This window comes from Canis aureus, chromosome 9 (assembly GCF_053574225.1).
Source record: "Canis aureus isolate CA01 chromosome 9, VMU_Caureus_v.1.0, whole genome shotgun sequence".
NCBI classification, from domain to species: Eukaryota; Metazoa; Chordata; class Mammalia; order Carnivora; family Canidae; genus Canis; species Canis aureus.
This window is the reverse complement of record NC_135619.1, coordinates 18,615,235-18,633,645: the sequence shown is the minus strand read 5'-3', so window position 1 is coordinate 18,633,645 and position 18,411 is coordinate 18,615,235. Positions and strand designations below refer to the sequence as shown.

Genomic DNA, 18,411 nt, shown 5'->3' with positions numbered 1-18,411 from the left:
ATCACAATGTCAGATTTCAGGTTGTACTACAAAGCTGTGGTCATCAAGACAGTGTGGTACTGGCACAAAAACAGACACACAGATCAATGGAACAGAATAGAGAACCCAGAAGTGGACCCTCAACTTTATAGTCAACTAATATTCGACAAAGGAGGAAAGACTATCCACTGGAAGAAAGTCTCTTCAATAAATGGTGCTGGGAAAATTGGACATCCACATGCAGAAGAATGAAACTAGACCACTCTCTTGCACCATACACAAAGATAAACTCAAAATGGATGAAAGATCTAAATGTGAGACAAGATTCCATCAAAATCCTAGAGAAGAACACAGGCAACACCCTTTTTGAACTCGGCCACAGTAACTTCTTGCAAGATACATCCACGAAGGCAAAAGAAACAAAAGCAAAAATGAACTATTGGGACTTCATCAAGATAAGAAGCTTTTGCACAGCAAAGGATACAGTCAACAAAACTCAAAGAACCTACAGAATGGGAGAAGATATTTGCAAATGACGTATCAGATAAAGGGCTAGTTTCCAAGATCTATAAAGAACTTATTAAACTCAACACCAAAGAAACAAACAATCCAATCATGAAATGGGCAAAAGACATGAACAGAAATCTCACAGAGGAAGACATAGACATGGCCAACATGCACATGAGAAAATGCTTCGCATCACTGGCCATCAGGGAAATACAAATCAAAACCACAATGAGATACCACCTCACACCAGTGAGAATGGGGAACATTAACGAGGCAGGAAACCACAAATGTTGGAGAGGATGTGGAGAAAGGGGAACCCTCTTGCACTGTTGGTGAGAATGTGAACTGGTGCAGCCACTGGAAAACTGTGCGGAGGTTCCTCAAAGAGTTAAAAATAGACCTGCCCTACGACCCAGCAATTGCACTGTTAGGGATTTACCCCAAAGATGCAGATGCAATGAAACGCCGAGACACCTCCACCCCAATGTTTATAGCAGGAATGTCCACAATAGCCAAACTGTGGAAGGAGCCTCGGTGTCCATAGAAAGATGAATGGATAAAGAAGATGTGGTTTATGTATACAATGGAATATTCCTCAGCCATTAGAAACGACAAATACCCACCATTTGCTTTCACGTGGATAGAACTGGAGGGTATTATGCTGAGTGAAATAAGTCAATCGGAGAAGGACAAACATTATATGGTCTCATTCATTTGGGGAATATAAATGATAGTGAAAGGGAATAAAGGGGAAAGGAGAAAAAATAAGTGGGAAATATCAGAAAGGGAGACAGAACATGGAAGACTCCTAACTCTGGGAAACGAACTAGGGGTGGTGGAAGGGGAGGAGGAAGGCAGGGGGTGGGGGTGACTGAGTGGCGGGCACTGAGGTGGGCACTTGATGGGATGAGCACTAGGTGTTATTCTGTATGTTGGCAAATTGAACACCAATAAAAAATAAATTTATTATTTAAAAAAATCTATCTAGCAAACTATCAGTTCTCTTCCTCTTCCTGGAATTACTGAAGTAGTCTCAGGAAAAATACTGAGAAAAACAGCTTATTTTTTGTCTGCCTTTTATTTATTTTATTTTTTTAAGATTTTATTTATTTATTCATGAGAGACACAGAGAGAGAGAGGGAGAGAAGCAGAGACACAGGCAGAGGGAGAAGCAGGCTCCATGCAGGGAGGCCGATGTGGGACTCGATCCTGGGTCTCCAGGACCACATCCTGGGCCAAAGGCAGGCACTAAACCACTGAGCCATCCAGGGATCCCAATTTTGTTTGCCTTTTAAATATTTTCTCCAATATCACGTGGAATAATATCTGCTGACATGCAAGCCAAATCAGTTGTAGAAACTGACAATACAATCAAAGAAATCAAGAACACATATGAGGTGACTACTCCCTGTCTCTGCTGAGTAACTCATTAGACTATTAGAATTTGCAACTGTCAAGTTCCTACTATATATAAAATAATTGCTAAATATTGAGAAAGCAACCAAATCCTTTTTGTTCAAGAGCTTACAGCCTTGTAGAGAATTACAATGCCTACATAAATCATTAGAGTAAATGACAACAGGTGACATGCGCTCTTGAAAGAGTACAAAGAAAGCACTCCTAGAAGTTCCGTCTAGAGGAAAAAAGGAATCTGAGCTCATAGCTGGGCATTCCCCTCACCTTCTAGGTAGAGGTAGGCATATTAAAACACCCACAAATATTCCTCAAATAGACATTTAATATAATTCGTGTTTATTTGTTACGTAAAGCATCAATAAATACCATTGAAATTTCACCTTGTTTAACTGTTTTCCCCCACTGTCATATGTGTATGTATGTATTTATATACATATGTACATATGTATGTATACGTGATGTAATAGTTAAAAACCTGTGCTTTGGGGATCCCTGGGTGGCTCAGCAGTTTAGCACCTGCCTTTGGCCCCGGGTGTGATCCTGGAGTCCTGGGATCGAGTCCCACATCAGCCTCCCTGCATGGATCCTCCTTCTCCTCTGCCTGTGTCTCTGCCTCTGTGTGTGTGTGTGTCTCTCAAGAATAAATAAATAAAATCTTTAAAAAAACACACCTGTGCTTTGAAGTCAGAGAGACTTAGTTGGGTGAGTTCTTTAACTTCTGTAAGCTTCAGTGTTCTCATCTATAATAACCTACTGACAACCTTAGAATTCTATGCATAAGATTACTGTAAAGATTAAATGAAACTGCAGAGTGGCAGGCACCTGGTAAGCATCCAGTAAATGTTACTACTATATTTGCTATTACTGTGCTGCTGCTTTTTGCTAGGAGATTTTGAGCTCCTTTAGGACAGGGACCATTTATTTTACTTCTTTAAAAATGTATTGAAAACAGAATTCTAGATTTTTAATAAATACTTAATAGATGTATGTTGCTTTGGCTCTTAAACTTTTGAACAGATTTCCTCTGACAGCGGTGAAATCTGAGGATAAGCCAAGTGCAAAGTGTTTTTCCATCACATATTCTATTTCTGATTTATCACATATATGCTAGTTAGGGTGTCTTTCCAAATAAATATTAATTGATTTGGCTCTTGGTGACATGGGCACCTGAACTGGCGAGCCTTGTATCACAGCAATGTCTGGGAGACTAACTCATCACTCACAGCTGAGAAGGCACAAACATTCCACATTGTTGTTTAGCCACCCAGTGGCTGGTAGGGGATTTTTTTTCCTCTCAAAATCTGTCATCATCCATCCAACCAGGCAAAGTATTTTAAGTTTATTTTGAAAGAACATAAAATCCTTAAGAATGCTGGTAAATGTGAGGTATTTTTTTTTTAGCATAGTAGTTCAACAAAAAAGAGTCCTTTAACCAACTTTTTCTCCTGAACGATGTTTAGCCATCTCCTAGTTTCTTAATTCACAATATCCATTGACTCCATGCCAAGGCATAGTGAAAACAAGAGAAATTGATATAGGCGATTGTTATGTTCATTTTTAAAAATATATTTTGCTTTTATTTTATTGTGCTTTGAATTGCAACAAAAGAAGATGTATTCAGTGATTGTTACCATTCCCAACAGCAGCATGGGTTTCTCACCCTAAATTATATAACACTGAACTGCCAGAGAACTATGCAGGAGACCCTTGGTATTCACAGATTTAACACTCTAGGTTTTGAATATTTGCAATCGACCATGAAGGTTTGTGATGTGTTAATTGGCAGTTTTGCTGAGGTTCAAATTTGAATCACATGTACTTTGAAGCTAGCGTTGGGGAGTGATTGAGGAGCTAGTGGGTTAACATAGTCAGCCACTCAGCATCCCTCTCCAATCAAATGGTTTTGTTTCCTACTCCTGACCTAGGAAGTAATTCTTAGAGTGATAGAAAACTTGGTTTCTGTCAAAAAGAAAAATAGCCTTCATATGAAAAATAAAATTAATAATTCTTTCAAAAACATTTGCTTGTTTTGGGAAAATAATATATTTTGAAAATACACATGTCAGGAAAAAAAAATAAAAAACAACAACCTAATGATTTAAAAAGCAAGAAGCCTGTGCAAGTATCTCCGTATTCACATATTTGGAGATCTTTCATATCTCAGGTTTTATCCCTTATAAATAAATATCAAGGATTTCCAAGCATGTAGTTTAGAGGGTCTAGATGAAATTTTAAAATACTAACAGATTTCTCTTGCTTTGATTCTAATGCTGTTGGATGAAATATGGCTGCTAAGTACCAGGCTGCAAGAATTTGCTCTTTTCACTTCTTTTTTTTTTTAAGATTTTATTTATTTATTTGACAGATATATAGAGAGAGAGCCAGAGAGCACAAGTGGAGGCAATGGCAGAGGGAGAAGGAGAAGCAGGCTCCCCACTGAACAGGGAGCCCAAGGCAGAGCTCAGTCCCAAACCCTCCGGATTGTGACCAGAGCCACAGGCAGAAGCTTAACTGAGCTGCCCAGGCTCTTTTCACTTCTTACGAAGGCTCCCCGTGGCTTGGCTTGCTCCTCAAGGAGCCCATAAATTCTAGAAGCAGTCCCTTGTGGCCAACCTGTGACCTTGAAGTGACACATCCTGGGAATGTGAAATCTTAGGGTTTGGCAAGCTCTTCCATCCTTTGGCTCTGAGGAAAATAGTGCTCCATCTGATACTGTTCCGGCGCTCATATCTCTGTGCATAAATAATGAGCACTTATCAGACTGGGGTGAAGCCTGTGGGCCCTAACACCATGCTGTGTGTAACAAAATGTTCTCTGATACACTGTAAAATAAGAAGACAGCAGTTTTTATAAAGCTTACATGTATTCAATCTAAAGGGATAGTCCTTTTTATTTTTTTATGTTAAAATGCCCTTTTGAATAACGTGATGGAGATAGGAGCACCTGAGTGGCTCAGTTGGATAAGCAACTGCCTTCAGCTCAGGTTGTGATCCAGGGTCCTGGGATTGAACCCTGCATAAGGCTCCCCTGCTCCATGGGGAGCCTGCTTCTCTCTCTCTCTCTCTCTCAATAAATAAAATCTTTTTAAAAAATGATGGATATAGTAGCTGATAGGAATTTTTCATTTGATGTTTCTTTGTAAGACTCAAAGTTGGCAACTTTATGTAAGTCTCCCCAAATTTTTTGAAATTTTGCATATCTGAGAACTCTAAAAGGCTATATATCTAGTTGTAAGGTTCTAACTTTAGCAAGGGAGAAACTTCTCTAGAGAGTACAAGTTACTGCTCTTATCAGGAAGAGACATAATATGGCCTCTGGGCTTTTTGCACAAGTGCATCTGAGGCCTTGGGTCACACCTGAAACCAGCTCTTCTGTGGCAGTGTGTTTCATTGCCACTCAAGCTATTGGACCAGCTGTGTTTACATATATTGAGCCATTCAAAGTAAGTGATCTTTGTTCTGATAACAATGGAGGGAGTTGTACTTTGCATTCATAAGCCGCATCAAAAAAATCCATTCTTGGCTATCATCCAAAAATGACAATTGCAAAAATAAGATTGAATCAGTGATTTATTTTATATCTTTTTTTTTTCAGTCACAGTATTTCTGTTCTTCTAAGACTCACACAGTACTTAAAGAATGCTGAGATTTACAAATTAAGGGAAATATTAGGCAATAATTTTTTAAAGCATATTAGGAATTTAAATATAGCAGTTAGTCTGAAAACCAGATGGGCTGTTGGATAACAAAACTTGAGCTCACAAGAGATTATTCTTGAAAACCTACATCTTCACCTATTGTTTATCACAGTGGAATGTCAACATATCAGTTACTGTGTTGTGGAGTCAGAATGCAGTACCTTAGACCTGATCCCCAGGAAGGGCCTTTAAATTTAGGCTTCCTTGATAAAGAAGAGACGTAGACTGAACTTACATGAGAGTGTAAGGTGGACATCAGAATATAAGTTAAACAATATCTAAATAAAACAGATATGCAGAAAGTCAAGAGGGTTACAAGAGTAACAGAATATAGCCAAAACATTTTTAAGACTGATTATACATATAACATAATTACATATGGCAAAATGAAATACAGGCAGCCTCCAAATCTACCTACATTCCCAGTAAAGGTTACATAAGTAAGAAAGACGTAAGTCAAATCTGATTTCCTCATAGAAACAGTTATAATAGGGGATTATATGCCTCACCAAGAGCATGCTGCCTAACATTTTCTAGAAATCACCAGAAATCATAAATAATCAACAGCAAATGCTGTGTATACATAGTGTAATGCTTTTTGAAATGGATATAAACCAAGAGGGCAGTCTTTCAGGTCTCAGTCTTGAGACAAGCTCTGTCTAGACTGGAACCTCCTGACTTAGATGGGGATGGATTCGAGACAGCTCTCGGAAGGTGTGTGGCTGCTGCCTTCGAAGATGCCAAAGTCTCTGACGTGACAGGAAATGCAGATTGTCCTTCTTCAAACAGGACTCCATGCCAGGCCCTGTGATGATGTGACATCTAAATAAGGTAGAATTAAGTGGTCACCCCAGAAGTATAAAAGTAAGAAATCTTAGTTACAGAAATGTAAAAATAGAAATGACACAACGATTTAAGTATTTCAGTGCCACTTGAGGTTTCGTATTCTGAGAGATATCTTCAGTTTCCTTGTCATGGATTCTATCTTTGTAGCAAAAACATGGGTCTACATATTTTAAAAAGAATTTTAAGCAACTAAGAAAGTTAAAACCCTAATATACCCTCGGGAGAAGAAATATGTAAACATAAGCCATCCAAAATAAATTGCCATCCTTGTTAAGCATTTGGATAATATGGAAATAATATGATGAGAGTGGCCTCTCCCTGGGATTTTTAGAAATCTAGCTGTTTTGTGATCACTAGTATTTTATCTTAAAATCCTTTTCCAATGTTGATATATGAAAAATTCCTAAATTGTGAATGACCTTCAAAACCGATACCATTTTAAAAGCAATAATACTAGAAGGGCTATTGAAAACTCCTTCAAAATAATAATAATGCTAATAATAGCAGCCAAAATATAAATAAATAAAGAGAGCAAGAGGGAACTTTTGGAGTGATGGATATATTTAAGGGTCAGATTGTGGTGATGGTTTCACAGGTATGTACTTATTTCAAACTTATCAAGGCACATACAGCAAATATATACAGCTGTTTGCATGTTAGTCGTACCTCAATAAAATGATTTGAAAAAAGGAAAAAGAAAGAAGGCTCTGGGGTACCTGGGTGGCTCAGCTGGTTGAGCATCTGCCTTCAGCTCAAGTCGTGATCCCAGAGTCCTGGGATCAAGCTCCATGCAGGGCTTCCTGCTCAGCAGGGAGCCTGCTTCTCTGCCTGCTGATGCCCCTGGTTGTGTGCTCTCTCTCTCTCTCTCTCTGTCAAATAAATGAATAAAATGAAAGAAAAAGAAAGAAGAAAGAAAGAAAAAGAAAGAAAGAAAGAAAGAAAGAGAAAGAAAGAAAGAAAGAAAGAAAGAAAGAAAGAAAGAAAGAAAGAAAGAAAGAAAGAAAAAGGAAGGAAGGAAGGAAGGAAGGAAGGAAGGAAGGAAGGAAGGAAGGAAGGAAGGAAGAAAGAAAGAAGAAAGAAAGAAAGAAAGAAAGAAAGAAAGAAAGAAAGAAAGAAAGAAAGAAAGAAAGAAAAGAAAGACTCCTTCAAAACAAGCTCTTCCATTTGCTAGAATATTGAAAGGAGAGGGAGAGAATGTGCCCACTTTGACAATTCCCGGAGGGAAGAAGAATTTGTAATTGTTGGAAATATGACAGAAAATGCTAAAAAGAACCAAGACAGAAAACCAAGACAAAGAAACTTGAATTGTGTTATTTGGAGAAGAGCCCCACTATTGCATTTCCAAATAAGTCTGTGTAATTGCAGACCTTTTAGTAACACCCTATCACCTGTGTTCCCCATTCCTTCAGCTGCAGCAATACCAGGTGATGTGACATCATATTTGTAAAGGAAGTATGCAATAGAGACAGTCTAGCATATGGACTTTTATCACCTTTCATGATAACTGTCGTGTCTGCGTACTTAGCCAGGCATTTGTGCTCGCCTTGTGCATGCATTATTCATCTTCTAAACAACCCTAAAATACAACTTCTCATTTTACAAACATGGAAGCTAAGATTTAGAGCCATTGCATAACTTTCCCACTGTCACAGAATCTGTAGAGATTGGGACCCAGATCTGTCTGAAAGCAACTTTGGGGTAGCTTCAAGCAATTTGTGCACTTCTGTCCTAGCTGAATGGATTACAGATGTAGCATCAAAAATAAATTGACTGGTGTTTAAGCCCAAGTCATTGTCAGTTTACTGCTCTGGGTTTTCTGTTTGTACTTTAAGGCTGTCAGTACTCATAGAAAGTGACACAGTTGCTTCTTTCCATGCTCATTTTGACACTAACACTGATATTAGGTACATCTCTCTGCCTTGCTGGTTCTCCAAAGCCCATCACATGTGCACAAAGCCATTAACAAAGGCTATTGCCAGTAGGCGATTCCAGGGCCACAGAAATGTCAATTAGAATCCTAAAGATTCTTAGAGTAGGGATCTGCAGGCAACTACATGCTTTGCCATGCTACAAAACTCAGTGCCACAGTGCCACTGGAGTTGGCCCAGATGTGTGTCAGGATTACAACACCCTTGTCTCAGCAGTATTTGCAGTGCCAGATGTCCAGTAAAAAGAGGTTAAAACCTCTGATCTGAAGCCTGTTTTGCCACCTCCTCACAAAGTGCCCTGGCGAGACAATCCTCTGTGATTACCTCATTTCATCACCTCCCAGCAGATACCAGGGGGCTTGATTTGCTGGGCTAGAAATCCTTTTGGGTGTCATGTGTCAGCTAAACAGGCTTAGTTACAATAGAGCCTGATTAGTTTTCACCTTGGCCTCATAAAATGTGGCATATGTATTAGCATAATGGATTAGGAGGAAAAGAGCATTCACTACAAGAAGTGAGTAAGTGTAGTCCTGGGATTTATACATTTGATCTTTGGTGTATTTGACTCATTCCAGCTTTTCAAGATTTGACACCTCCTTTCTCTCCTAAAATAACTCGTTTCAAATTCTCGCCTTTTTGTTTTTATGCTGATTTTGCCACGGTACCACACAGAATTTATAGACTTGATCTTTATAGCCTCTCTCAAAGGTGAATCTTCATACCACAATCTATTTTCCACTCTAAGAGGAGGTACTTAATGGACACAGACCATAAATGATAGACATACAGCCATTCTGTGAATGCAGAGCAAAATCAAAAGAAAGAGGCAGGATTTTCTCTCAGTTGATATACTGAAGGCCCACAGATGTGGAACTTTTCTCTGGTTGCGATACAGTGTGGCAGCATTTCTGCCTCCAACTCCATTCCATTTTTTAAAACTATTTCCTATATAAAAGTCATATTAGTATGCACCATGAGAGAGGTCAGACAGATTCATTTTAAAATCCCTAACTTAGGAGTATGAAGTCCACTAAAAAGTTAACAACCATAGGAATCACTGGATATAAAACATGACAAAATTAGGATGCTTAGAGTAAGACAAAAAAAATCTAACATTTGAGCATCTCCAACATGCCTGATACTACGTCATAACTGTTTACAACAGTATAAGTGGTAGCTACGTCATTATGAACATAAATGTCATCACACAGTATGGGCATGTTGGAGACATTGGCTCCCACTAATAGATACTTACTGGGTGGCACACATTGTGCTGAATGCATTATGTGCATTGTCTCAGATCATCCTCATGCCAATAGGTCCTTTCTTAGAGATACAGAAATTCTGTCGAGATACACAAATAACTTGTGGAGGAAACAAATGACAGAGCCTAGAATCAATTTATGGCTGGTGGGACTCTAAGGCCTGACCCTTCCCACCGTACCACAGGGCCTCTTAAGCACTGAAATGGAGTCAATATGTGGTGTTGGGAGAAGAGGGCAGGCAAAGGGAACAGTGTAAGCAAAGTCCTAGAGGACAGAAAACATAGGAAATGTTCAGAGAACAGACAGCAACCCACTCTGGTTTGGAACTTGTGGACGAAAATAGTGGGAGATAAACTAGAATGGAAATTAGGACAAGTCAAGAAAGTCATGGAACCTGGAATGAGAATGGGTACTTCCTTTGGTTGCAACAGTTAGCCATCAAAGACATTTAAGCAGAACAATATGACACTAAACTTTGGGACACTAGTCTGACAGGAATGTACAATTCAGACCACTATTTTGCCAACTTCCTTTGATCACAGCCAACAGTAAGAAATACATTTTTCATTGTAGCTTGGTACATACATATGTAGAACATACATTTCTAATTGAAACAAAATTTGTATAAGATAATACCTTTACTATACATACATGCCCATACTTTCTATTCTTGCTTTTTAAAAATAGTACTAATTATAATGGATTTTCATAATTTTAATTGGTTGCAATCCACAGTAGGAAAAACACTGGTTTGGATCATAGTTGGAAAAGATGGAAGGTGGGAAAACCAAGTATAGGCTATTGTGAAAATCAAAACTAGAACCAGAGAAATGGGAGGAACACATAGAAAAGATTTTCTAGAAGGGAATGAGTTAGTAATTCAAGACACTAAGCTGACAACCATTAACAGGAGTTGAGCAGTTGGGTGGAGAAACTGGGTTCCTAAGCGAAGAGAGGTTCCAAGAGGTATTGAGCAGGCATTTGAGAGTGAGAACCTGTAGCCCAAGGTAGACTTTGGAGCTGGAGTATCATGTATTGCCATCTGTACAGAGGAATAGTTGAAGTTGAAGATGGTAAATAATGTCCAAATGAGAGAAGGGAGAGTCCAAGGATAGATGCTTTTGAACACATGTTTGGGGAGTAGTAGAGGAAAAGGATACACAGAAGGAACCAGAAAAACAAAACCACAGCAGAAAAAGCAGAACAGTGCAGTATATGACCTTTCTGTCTGTCTGTCTGTCTGTCTCCCTCTCTCTCTCTCTCTCCTTTTTTTTTTTTTTTTTTTTTTACTTTTTCACTTTTCTAGTATAATCATGGCTTTCCCAGGCCACAGCAGACTGAGAGCAAAACAGTAACCAGTGATATAGTGTTAGCTTCCACTCCATCTGTTAGATCACTGGTACTTGTGCTTTTCCTTAAGACCTCTGGTCCTAGACATCTCCTGTTGTGTAACAAACTACCCCCAAAACACTGGGGCTTGAAACAACCATGGTATTTCATTCGCCGTCTTGTGGGCCAGGGATTTGGGAAGAGTTTGGCTTGTTGCTTCCTTTCTTCTCTGTATGGTCAGCTAAGGCAGCCAGAGCTAGATGACCATTTCCAATGTGGTCTCTTGACACACATTTGGTGCCTCAGGGCTCCTTGGCATTTAGCTCTCATCCTCCAGGGACTCTTCATTAGGCCTGGGCTTCTCATTAAATGGTGGCCTCCAGGTCATCAGACTTCTTATATGGCAGCCCAGGGCACCAAGAACAACCATTTCTAAATACAGGAAGAGGAAGTTTTCAGTTGCCTAAGCCCTGAGTCCCAAAACTGGCCCAGTGTCACTTATACCATATTCTGTAGGTCAAAATAGTCACAGAGCTCATTCAGATTTAAAAGGCCACAGACTTTCCTGTTCAACCAATTCCAGAAGTCTATACAAAGGGTCTCATGTGGGCTCAAGAGCAAGAGGGCTAGTTAATTTGTGGCCCAACATGTTCTTCCTCCAGGTTTGGGTACCCTGTTGCAGAAGGGCTCCTGCAACATGTGAAGCCATGTGGGAGGTCTTATCAGAGACCCTGCTAGAGGGCCTGCCATCAAAACAACACCTCAGGAGCACTATCTCCCATTACTGTGAAAGCTGTTTATGTTCACAGCCACCCCTGCTGCTAACTGCTTCATTTGGGTCAATGCCTGAACTTCTGGAGCTCCAGGTACAACACAGCCATGCTGGGTCTTGTGCCAGAGTGTGTAGGTGTATATGTGTTACAGTGTAAGTTTAGAATCCCTTTTGTTACATTATCTTGTTCTCCAGTCAAAAGCAGCGTGTGCTTTAACGTCTCATGGAAATGCTATATGAAAACCACTCTTCTTGGACTTATTATTTTTTTCTCCATTGATTCTGCTTTTAACAGGAGTCCCCAGAACTTAGACTCAGTTTCTATGGGCCAAAGGAGCAATCTCAATGACAGACAGCACTCTGACCCAGGGCTGAGGCATTGTTATTAAAACAAGTGAAGGTGCCCAGATGGCTCTTCCCTTGGGATGCATTTTGTCCCAGGAGGCTACACAGGGTCTATGAAAATGGCTTTGATAGGACTGCTTTTTCTGGTCTTCTCATTGTGCCCTTATGTGTGTTTCTTATGTGAGCACTACTTCAAATCAAGCAGGGACCCCACCCCAACAGTGAAGATCTGTTTCAAGCCCAATGACCCCACCCAAATACCTGAGGCAATCCAGCAAGCATTTCTTCTCCAGCCCAAGCAGCTCAAGGTTCTTCCTGGTCTCATCTCTAGTGGCAGAGTGACTAAGAGACACATAATTCTCGTTGAAAGCATTCATCACCTTTGTATTCATTGTATTCATTTTCTACTAGTGTGATATCCTCTCTCTCCCCAGTGGACTGTAAACTCCACAAGGACAGGGAAGAGCGCATGTGATTCAGCCCAGTATCTCCAGCACCACCCAAGTACCGCTTAGCAACACTCCATAAATATTTGTCACATGAACAAAAGAGAATGATTGAACAAATGAGCAAATAAACAAATGAGTGGTCTCTCTGTTCTACATCTTTCCAGAGAAAAACCTAAATCCGGGCCTCTGTGGTACTATTCAATCCCATCCCAGAATCAATGTATCAATTTTTTTTACTGGATGTTGGGAAGTCTGTATTGAATATAACTTAATTAACATGTTTCACTTGTTTTATAAAATTACAGTGTAACTTTTTGAAATTCTGAGACCTAATCGCTTTGCATGATTTAATGCAGGCTCTTTAAACTAAAGGATGATAATTATGACATGATGTTTACCTTCTTACAGAAGTCATAAGCTTGTGCATTCACATAACTACCAGGGTCTATATAATTTAGGTAATGGGCCTATTTTTGCTAAATTGTCTGAATAAGTATGTTGGATTAATTCAATGACATATTCTTCACTTCTACTTTGTGCTACAGAGATGCAATAATACTAACATTTACTGAGGGCTTCCTATGCACCAGACCCATATGTAAGCTCTTTACAGACATTATCTCAATTTCCACACCAGCTCAAAGAGAGAGCAGCATCACATCCCTTTTTACAGATGAAGAAACTGACACTTAGAAAGATCCATGCTCAACATTAGAGAACTATGAAGTAGCAGAACCTGGATTTGAACTAAGATTAAAATGTAGATTTAAATACTTGATAACCACATCACATGATACAGAATTGATTACAGTTCATATTTTCAAATTCAGATGACTTTGCAATATTCACGGAAGTCTCAACTTTATAAATATCCCTTATGAATCTAGTTACATACTTGGATTCAAATTCTTGCTATCCCTGTGACTTCGAATAAATCTCACCGGGGCCTTTCCCAAGAACCAGACACAGTTTTCATTGAGAGCTAGGCCAGATGAGCGTCTCAGTGAAAAGCAGTCCTATGACCCAGAGCTGCTTTTCCCCTCTGCTGGCCCTGTATTGAGCTCAGTTTCCTTGTGTGAAAAAAGATGGAATTAAGAAAATCTACCTTGGGATTATCATAAGAATTAAATGAAATAATGTGTATTAAATAAAACTCAATGCCTGCTAAGTAATGAGCACCCAATATGAATTGGTATTGATGTGATCATTTTGCTGTTGAGCTTAAAGTCTTGTGAATACAAGACAGATCTATTCCATATGACCACTAGAGGAGAAAGCACCTCAATTTTGTAAGAAGCCTAGCTAGAATTGGTGAAATTGTCTTCACTACATTTACTGCTGCATGGTACCTTTTTACATATGCAGATAAGCTAGTTGAAATCTACCTATAATCCCTCAGGACTCCCTGTATTTGAAAGACTGGACTTGATAAAAATGAGCAGATTCGAGCTTACATTTTCTCTTCTCTTGTCTGTAGCCCACTCTTAAGCAATAATATAAACAGAAATCTGGCAGCAGGAAGCAAAAAAGAACAAAAATAAAACTGACCTCAAATACCACCCATACAAGCTGAATAATTAGACCTAATAACCAGAGTTAGCTATATTTTTGAAGTCAATTTATTACACATCAATTTACATATCTTTGCAATTGATTTGATCATTTGATCAAACTTTTCTAAATGTCATAATCGTCTGCATTTTTATGTATCATTTTTTATTATCCAAACCAATCCCATGTTAATGTTTGTTTCTATGAAAATATATGTTAATGTCAGGAGACCAGAGTAGTGATTCACAAACTGAGTTCTTCTCCAACTTGCTGTGTGGCCTCTGACAAATCAGTTAAGACTGTCGGGTTTGTTACTTTATATACAAAACATGGTCTATGATCCTCCATGAAAATCTATGCAGGTTAACTGACTCTCAGTAATTGTTACAAATCATTTAAAAATGCTTTTTAGCAGGCTCTGTACCTTGATTGCCTCAACTTTAAAATGAGTCAACTCTATAAAGAGAGTAGCAACTATTTTCCTGGTTTGGATCTTTTGCAAGAGAGGAGCATAGTTACTGCCCCTTCAAGGAAGTTGTCTGAAAAGAAGGCTAAGGTGAAGGACATATCTGGCACAGAGCAGGACACTAATGTGATGTGCACTCAATAGGAAAAAAAAAAAAAAAAAAAAAACAACGAGTGAGAGAGTAGCAAAGTCACACCCCCACAGGCTGGCCATGCCAACCTAAGCAAGGCAAAAATGCTTCAAGGCTTCTGTTTGGATGCACAAACTGAATGGTGATGTGGCACGTCTAACCTTTCAGGAGATAATGGTGAAGGCCAGAGCTGAGCCCCACAGGGCCTGAGATGAAAGGGAAGAAGAACATCTCTGTGGCCGTAATTAGCCGGGTCTAGACAACCAGTTGGTTTTCAAGGAACAGGCTCTGCAGTCTCTAAGAATCTGCCAAACAACTTGGGCAAGAAAGAAAAATAATAATGAGGCAGAAACCACTTGACAGCCTTTTTCTTTTCCTTTTCCTTTCTTTCCTCATCTCTCATCTTCCCTTCCTCCTTTACTCTTCTCGTGTGATCAACATGATCACTGGCTGGCATCCGGCGTCATCAGCAGAGATGCAAAGGAGTGAGGGAGGTGAACACATTTGCAAAAATTAAGTGCGAGAGAGCTTTTTTGCTCTCAGATAGCTCTGACTCAGCCAGTCCCTTTAGCACGGACAATTCTTGGGTGATTAGACAGACTCTGGGTGTGCCGCTGACAGTTCTTTCCCTGAGACAGGCAGAGAATGGCACTTCGTTTTGTGTTTCATTTTTCACTCCCACTACGTTTGAGAAGACTCGGTTGGTAGGGACCAAGCTTTTCCTTGCCTACCTAAGACAATGCAATCAGCATGGCAATAACGTCACTAAATGTTGAGTCTCACCTGGTGAAATGTGATTTAGGTTGGCTTTTCCATGGCCTGTGATGATGCAGAACAAAACAGTGCGAATGCTCCGTCACAGAGGAGGCAGCCCTTGCTGCTCCTGGAGGTACAGTGTCCACAAGTCATTGATGAGCTAGCTGCCAGAGAACACCCGGGTGCTCTCCCCACTCACCCAGAGAGAACACATGCGCTCGAAGAAGCACACTGAATCGTTCACTCAGATGATGTGAAGAAAAACACTGCCCAGGGACTTAGCAGTTTACTTTTGTAGCTGCTTTAGTCGTCATCCGGAGATGAGAGCCCTGTGCAGTGAGGGGGAAGCGCACAATCTTTTTCTGCGTGTATTAACTGCATTATTCTGTGATCCTGGTCTTTCCTTCTGGGGGTGTGATTGTCTCCTCTGTAGGACATAAAGGAGATTCATTTCCGGCCACGCAGCAGGGACAGAGCATGAGGACTGTGAGGGCTCACTTGTCACAAAGGCCTCGTCTCAGCGACACTAAACGTTTCAAGGCTGTCTGCAGAGAGTTTGTAAAGTCAGGGAGTTCGAAGACAGGATAAGCATTTCCATATCAGCACAACAAAGTGTCCCTCTAAGAACTTTGAAATGGAGAAGATGTTTACAGGGAAAGGGTCTCCTAGTTTTCCGAGAAGAAAACTAGATACACATATAAAAATACTTCCCCCAGAGTTAGGTGGCAGCTTTGCTTTTGCACAGAGGAGGCCAACAGTAGGAAGGGTGCCCACTCAGAAAAGCATATTCAGAAGAAAAAGAAAACATTTCTGAAGGGATGTGTAAGGCAGGCCTGCTGGAGCAGGTGTCTTCTCAAAGGGCTCTTTGCGGGTATTTTTAAAAATCCTGCAGGAGCTGCACATCAGGAGCTGGCCGGTCACTGGTGACATACTGAGCCTGGAGTTCTCTCCCCACGCAGACCAGGCCTGCCACTCAGGGTGCCATCTCAGAGCCCAGGCCGAGCACGAGATTAATATCCAGAATGCCCACTCATCTCCAGGTTGTCTCTTGAGACTCCTTCACACAGATAATGCACACTCCAGAAGTGAAGCTGAATCAGCCTTCGATGAAGCTCATTGGTTCTCCATTTAACTCCAACTTGGCTGTTAGCCTAGATGCTTCTACTCAGGACCACTTGAAGTTCTAGCAAGACCAAAGAATTGGTGCCTTCACTGCCTGTCGGTATATGCCTAATCCTCGTGCAGGAGAACTTCAGGTCCTTAGAAGCCTTTGGGGTGTCTGAGATTATTTCTCTTCTCAACTAAAAATGCAGAGGGGAGTGACTGCTGGTTTTCCTCCATCTGGGCTAACCAGACCCAAGTCCATGAACCTCATAGTACAAATCTAAAATCTCCTTTTTCGCTTGGCCTGGCTAACCCAGTGGAAAGGAAAACTTGTCTTTCTGCTTAAGCATTTTGCCTTCCATGCAAAATCCTTTCTAGTATCTCCACACATGCCCAGGGACCTGACATAATTGGCTGCTTTGGAGACATCTGAAATATAAACATCAGAAACACTCCGCCCCTCTCCTGGGTCATGCCCTGTGCCTGCAGCAAGTCTGCTGGGGCTGATTGCTCAGGTTCATCCTGACTAGACCTGCCTGACTGGGAGTGTAGTTTACACATACAAAGCTAACTGCTTCCACAAAGGGCTACTTGAGGCCCTAACAGAAATGTGAAAAATCACGCAGGTAATCATGTAGAGCCCCAAATTTACTTCTTTAGCAAAAGTACTATAAGAGAGGAACAGGGCAGAGAGTTGAGGTTGGCCACCAGGCTGACCTTCCTTCCTGCAAGCCCTTTGGGAAAGTCTGAGTCAGCAAGATAAGAGCTCACCACAGAATGGCTGTGGTGTGTGGGACCCCCAAGGCAGCCTGCATCCATTGTTACACATTCACCTTTCTGCTACTAAGTGAAAAAGGCAAAGCCTGTCGTTAAAATATTCATCCCAATCACCTTGCAGTGAAATCCAGCCCTCTCCTCTGGAGGAGAGTGTGTCTTATGCTGTGCATGGTGACAAAAGCTTAGCCCAGTCATTTCACCACCAACCACTCTCAGAATGATCAACAAGCTAGTTTGAAGGTAAAGAACCTTTGGACTGCAAAATATTTTGCTTTTGCTTTCATAAAGCAGAACTTCTAACAAGTGCTAGTGGTGACTTTGACATCAAAAGGCATATAGAATTGGGGCACTTGGGTGGCTCAGTCGGTTAAACTTCCAACTCTTGATTTCATCTCAGGTCATGATCTCAGGGTTGTGAGATCAAGCCCCACCTTGGACTTTGCACTGGGCATGGAACCTGCTGAAGATTCTCTCTCTCCCTCCTCCCAACTCATCTTCCCCCTGTGTGTAAGCACACATGTGCACGCTTGCTCTCTCTAAAAAATTAATTAATTAATTAAAATTTTAATTTCTTAAAAAAGCATATAGAGTTAACAGTCCATTTATGGAGGTCATGCCATTAAATTTCGACTATAAGCAAGATCTAGAAATCATCTGTATACCCATAAATGTTGAGGCCAGTTTTTTTTTTAAATGTAGTACATTCATACTGTGGAAAGCCATGAAGTCACAAAAAAAACATGATATACATCTTTAAGGGCTAATATGAAAGATGTCAAAATATATCAAGTCAAAAGGCAAGTTATAGACCAATACATATACTATTGAGTACTATTACTCTTATGTTTAAAAAATTATCTGTATAGGGCAACCTGGGTGGCTCAGCAGTTTAGTGCCACCTTCAGCCCAGGGCGTGATCCCGGAGATCCGGGATCGAGTCCCACATTGGGCTTCCCACATGGAGCCTGCTTCTTCCTCTGCCAGTGTCTCTGCCTCTCTCTCTCTCTCTCTGTGTCTCTTATGAATATATAAATAAAACCTTTTTTTTAAAAAATTATCTGTATGTTTGATATGTATAGAAAGTTTTGAAAATC

General features: G+C 40.4%; 1 protein-coding gene across 9 annotated transcripts in view; it reads left to right on the top strand.

Annotated features, from left to right (window-relative positions):
- The window catches only part of SLC25A21 (solute carrier family 25 member 21), a 470,571-nt gene that overhangs the window by 382,609 nt on the left and 69,551 nt on the right, over nt 1-18,411 (top strand). The window lies entirely within an intron of this gene.